Source organism: Rhododendron vialii, chromosome 9a, assembly GCF_030253575.1.
Source record: "Rhododendron vialii isolate Sample 1 chromosome 9a, ASM3025357v1".
NCBI classification, from domain to species: domain Eukaryota; kingdom Viridiplantae; phylum Streptophyta; class Magnoliopsida; order Ericales; family Ericaceae; genus Rhododendron; species Rhododendron vialii.
Genome location: NC_080565.1, coordinates 24625451 through 24631835, shown reverse-complemented (window position 1 = coordinate 24631835; position 6385 = coordinate 24625451).

Here is a 6385-nt window from a genome sequence, read left to right as displayed (position 1 = left end):
TTACAACCACCCCGGCTAAAGCACAGCGTTGCTCATGCCACCCCGGTTAAGGTGTCACGCCGTCAATACCGAGTTGTTTCTAATTCAAAGTCGAATCTTCAAATGGGACTAGTCGAAGACTTAGTCTGTTTTGACATCTCTTAGGATCAGTTTGATCTATTCAAAGGATACACCCTCAAAAAGAATTCCGAGGATTCTGGCAGCGTCCGAACATCATGAGACATACATGTCTCTAGTTCTAGAGTCTAGGGTTGACACCGACAACGACGTGTACATTGCATTTTGCTATAGGTGTGGGCAGCGTGCCCTTCGAAATTTTCGGATTTCGAGACGCGGGAGCGCTTTCAGCTGGACGACAAGCGCTCGCAAAAATACAGAGTCGCCACTTGGGTTTTGAAGGTCCGACACCCAAGGAACCGTATTTCGAAGCACTTGTCGCGCTGTTTGATTTGAAAAAGTTTAAGGAACCAGACCGTCATAATCATATCTGGGTTCGGGAGCTAGGTTACGAGAGGGGAAGGGTTTTATGGCACCCCTCTCACCCAATCCGGAGATCGGTCTCTACTTAGGCATTTGCGAAAGATGTTTGTTTGCGATTCTGTTTGATTAATCAATTTTTAGCCAATTAGGGCAGGGGAACAGTTAATCGGGGATTTAAAACTGTAACATGTTTGCAAGATGTGAATGATAGCATGGATGAGCAGTTAGTATAGGATGAGAACAGACTGCTGTGGGAGTTTAAACAAACTGGGAGGCCCCTGTTTTGGAGTGACGTGCGTAGGAAGAAACCAGTATGCACTGAACAAGTCACTGCATGCTGTTCACTCCTGCGCGCACAACTCCAAGACACGCGCGCGCCGGTGAGCTCAAACCACAGCTCTTATTCTCAAACCATCTGGGCTCTGGAAGGACCAGTGCACACCCAGGACAAACCACGCAGTTCATATAGCAGCATAATATACAGTTTAAAGGTTGTAAAGCCCTATAAATTAATAAAACACCCCATAAATAGTGTGGGGACAAAATAATGGCCTAAAACTAAGCTACTCGTGCAAGGCCACTCACTAGTCAGAGGCATACTATCGCGCGACAGAGCCAGTATGGCGCGCGAGGATGCGCCCTGGCGCTTTGTCGCGCGACGGAGCGAGTCTGGCGCGCGATGGTGCGCCCTGGCGCACTGTCGCGCGATGAAGCCAGTCTGGCGCGCGATGGTGCGCCCTGGCGCGGACCAGTATTTGGTTTATACATTTCTGGGTTCTGGAACAGGTCCAGAATGATCCCAGGGGTACTCCAAAATAGAAGACATGCAAATTGAACTACGACTAGCAATTTTTAACAAAGGAAAGCAGTAAGCTGGTTTTTAACATGCTTAACAGTGATCTATATACAAAATAAAGCATGAAACAGTAGGACACCAATCCCCACGCGGTCCATCGCGTGCAGCACCGGAGTGTCGCGCGAGAGAGTGGGACCATCGCGCGCTGGTTCCTACCATGACGGTTTTTGAAACCTTGCCAGCTTTAGGACCAGAACTGGTATTGATTACCAGCCTTGGCCCCTGCCAGCCCCCCTCAGAGATCAGAACAGAAAACAGAACAAAGGTAAGCTATACCTTCGGTTTTGAGTTTGAAAGGTGTTTGAACTTTGATGTTTGAAGGCTTAATTGAGGAGTTTGAGTGGTAGAAGCAAAGAACAAGCTTTGTTCTTGGAAGGTTGAGGTGTGAAAATGGGGAATGGTGACCCAAAGTGTATTCTTTTGAAATTCTTGAACCCTTTGAAAGAGAAACAAAGGGGGATATATATAGAGAAGGATGGAGGTGAATCTGGTTGGTGTAATGAGAGGAGCTCAGCCAGTCCACGAGGCTGGTTGAGGTTTGCTTGGTGGCTAAGCATCCCAGCTGATAAAGGTGATGGGGACAGCTTTGACCATCGCGCGACATAGTGAGTCTGTCGCGCGATGGTGTGCCCTGGCGCACTGTCGCGCGATGGAGTGAGTCGGGCGCGCGATGGTGCGCCCTGGCGCGGGATGGTTGCGCCCTGGCGCGCATCAGCGGGGTTTTTGGTTTTTGAAGTGGCTTAGGCTAGGTTAGGTTCAAGGGTTTTGTAAACACTCAAAGCTCAAACATACTATCATTCCCGGGGTGTTCTTGATCCATTTCATCATCGGGGAATCAAAAACCGTAAGTAAACTAATCTGGAAGCCCAAATTGGGGTGTCTACAGTAGGAACACCACTGAGCTTTTGTCTTACTTTGCTGTCCAAAGCTTAAGGCCATTGCATCGTCGGAGAGTACCGAAAAGAAGAGCCAAACCTGCTTGGGAACATCTGCCGGAGCTGTTGCACCTTTGCTTCCAAGGTCATATCACCTACCTCGTTCATCAATTCAGAATGGCAGTACAAATGGAGCTGGCTCAGCTCAAGAAGGCTGTAGAAGAATTGGATCACAAGATGGACAAACAGATGATTATGGTCCAGGGACTCATTGGCCTCGTTACCTCCACAGCCCCGCAGCCAGATATGGGGCTAGTCAAAGAACCTCCTCAAGCCTACCACTCTCCAATGGTCGGAATCAAACTATGCTCATGAGACATGTTCAATGACCTGGTTGAATTCCATGAGGCTAAGACTCACTCGAAGGAGGATGTTGATTCCTTTGTCGAAGCCATTGCCAAAGGGGAGGACATACTTAGTGATGAATTCAGCCCTGAAGGCAAAAGAATGCATCCTATTGATGAGGCAATGTGTTGCAACTGCGAAGCAAACAAGGGTTCCGCTTTGGATTCTCAGTTCACTCGCCGAAACCCACCAAGGACTTTCTCACGCTTCTCTACACCTTTGGCCTCAATTTATGAGAAGCTCCTCGATGCTGGTTCCATCAAGCCCCTCAATCCAACTCCTCTACCCAAAAATCCATCACCCAACTTCAAGTATAACCTCTATTGTGCCTACCATCAGATGCCTGGCCATCCTACCAATGCTTGCTTCCGGCTTCGACATGCCGTTCAAGATCTCGTTGATTGTGGTATCATCACAACCCCACCACCATCAACAGCCGATGTCAACCAAGTTTAAAATGCCCAAAGCTACCGGGCCCGAACCCAGCCTCGGAATTTCTCTGGCTTCGAGGCACCTCTATCCGCAGTGATGGAAAAACTCGTCAAGTCTGGGCATCTCAAACCTTTGACCCCAACTTCTCCGCCAAAAGTTCTACCTTCTGGTTACAAGCCTCACCTCTTTTGTGCCTTCCACCAAATGCCTGGCCATCCCACTGACGCATGCTATCGTCTTCGACATGAGATTCAAGATCTCATTGACAATGGCACAGTTCAAGTTCCACCAAAGCCCAACATCATTTCCAATTCCTTGCCTCAACACAACTCTGACCCTCTGGTTGGTCAGATATCTATCACCTCCACTCAAATCAACCCGAGCTCCACCATATTCAACCCTAGCCACTATATCGTCCCAGAGAGCCAACCCAAACCAATCGTATCCATCCCGTTCGAACCGGAGATTAACATGATGGTTGTAGGTTAGGCAATTGAGGTCTTCACTGCCGACACCTGGATTGACAGTAATGAGGAACTTACAAAGGAGCAGACTGATGAGCTGAGGTCCATCGTTCATGGGAGCACTGAGTAGGTTTGGTCAAAGAAGCTGAGGAAGCCGAAGTGCTGTTGCTTGGGCCTAAAACCCTTGAAGACCTCACCCCTCTTTTTTGCTGAAGCTATGGGTAGCTTTTTAAATATTGCATTTTCAAAACTACTAGTTTGCATTGGCATTACGACTGAATCTGACACAGAGTCTTTTGAGTCATCTAAGTCTAGCTCAAAATCGGAGGTTGTGCCTCTTGGCCCTCCACATCGTAGCTTTTGTTTCAAGTTTTGAGTCTGCTGTACTTGGCAACCCCGATGGGCTTTCTTTATGATATGCATTATCTTGCTTCTAAGTACTTCGCTGGTTTTTGAATAAACTGTGTCAACTCTGACGACGAAGGGATAGATTTCGATGGGATCATACCCAAAGAAATGTGTTCCCTCGCCGAAAGGGAAGACGAAAGACATGCTCAGCCTATTAATTGAAATAGTAAGTTTTCAAATAAACTTGAAAGATGAAGTAGACCTCCAAATGGTTCAAGCTGGTTCAACACTGTCCCAGAGGAGCATTGTGCCCGGTCAGAAAGGCTCAAAGAATTCATTGACATCTTGGCATGGTCCCTCAAAGACACGCCTGGTGTTGATCCCAAGATAAAGGAACATCAAATCCCATTGCTACCAGGTGCCAAACCATGTAAAGCAAAGCTCAGAAGGTCCAGCGCCTTATACCATGTTCAAGTTTGTAGGAACAACGTTCCACCAAGCACAAGTTAAAAAGTGCACAAAATGGCTCGGAGCAAGGCATGTCAACCAAGCACTTTTGACTCTGCATCATCAAAGCCATATTATCTGGGGCTGCAGCCAAAGGTCTTTGACCTCTACGGCAACAAATTCAATACCTTGGTCAACCTGGATCAATTCAAAAGCAACTTTTCCCTGAGAGAAGCTCGTTGGGCTGAAAACCCCAAGGGTGGGCAATTCCAAGCAAAAGTTAGAGCAGCTTGCTAGACCAAGAACTTATGAAGGAGGTCTAGGCAAAAGTAAAGGCAACATTTGAAAGCTCGCTAGACCGAAAACCCGAATGGGCGGTTCTAGGGAAAAGTTAGAGCGTAAAAGGTAAGGTAAAATACTCGAGTGAACCTTGGCCTGAACTACGTTTTGACCTGATTCCCTAGCTTGGGATACGTAGGCAGTCTCTCTTTGAGACTCGGTCACATTCTATCAATTGGATCCATGGTTGACATTTTGGTACACATCAAAGGTCGAAGAGGATCGAAGATCAGATCAAGCTGCATTGGAGGAATCAGAAGGGGGAAAACCTTTGTCTTTCAATTTTATTACAAACTGCTTCTTCAATTTACAGGCTGAGCATAAGTCTTAAAATATTTGAAGCATAAAAAACAGAACGAAATGCTAAAGGCCTTAACCGGCTCGTAATTTATTCTAAGTTCAGCGAAGGCTGGTATAAGCAACCGCAGCGCGTTTGTTCGAAGTGATGCGCGTTGGTCTCAACCCTGCGCACGTTTCTTGCAACAGACAGTAGCAATTAGCTACTACCCTCGAATGTCATTCCAGGGGCTTTTGCCAAGTCTTGTCATACCATGCAAGTCATATGGACTTAATGTGACTGCACGAGGGTGTCGGTTTCAGTCCGGGCCTATACGAGTCATTATTTGCGTCTTATGTCCATTTTTGCGACATTTTTCCAGCTTTTCAATCAGCTGTCGTTTCGAGATGCTTTTCTCGGTTTTGTTTGTACAGGTCTTTGTGCCTTTTTGTGTATTTCGCAAGTTTCAGTTTCACCCGTCTAAGGAATGTTGTGAGTTTTTGGCTCATTAATACCCAAAAATTTCATTATGTTCCGTGTGTCTAAGGGTTTGCATTATACCCTGGGGCTCTTTTTCCCTTTTCATTCGAGCTAGGCGAGTCTGTTTATGTGCGCACGTCTGTGTGTCGATTCAAATCGCTTGTCAATGCAAATTAGATATTAGTGGTTAGTTTTTGTATTCTCTTCAACACTTGTAAAAGAGTGTCAATAAACTGGAAAACGCAATTGTTACATTGCTACCCTAGTATCAGTAATCCGCAAGCAGCGGAATCCCTTGAAGCAGCAAGAGCGCGTCAGCCCAATGCCAAACAAAGCATCTCTGGGGCACATCTGCCCAAGCATCGAAGAAAGGGCACGCAGGCCCAATGCTGTTACCATGTCAACTGGGCACGCCAGCCCACTCAACGTTTATCTGTCTGGGTGCGAATCTTAGAAGCAAAGCAAAAGACAATAAAGTACTAGAGCTCAGTGGTAGTCCTTAGGCATTGTTGTCCTCCTAGGAGCCGCCCTTAGCTTATGTCTACATTTTCAATTTATGCATTCATATTGTATACATATCATCGCATATTGTGTGTATCTAAAGTTTAAAGCAGGAAAATTCTATGCTGGAATCACTTCTGTGAGATAGTCCAAGTATGGGGGAATGCCACACGCCACTTTCCTTATCTCGTTTGCCATGGCAACCGTCAAGCACACAACCTCGCTATCCTACTCTGCTGGCACAGGAAATGCACTTTGGGGGATCAAAAATCAACCCAATCGACAACGGCATGATCATTCTGCAGACTGATCTTCCCATCCCAAATCAATGACAGCCGGTCCTGTCCATTTCTCAACGGCTTGATTATTCTGCACACTGATCTGCCCTTTCAAATCAACGACAGCCGGTCCTGTCCATTTCTCAACAGCTCGATCATTCTGCACACTAATCTGCCCGTCTCAAATCAACGACAGCCGGTCC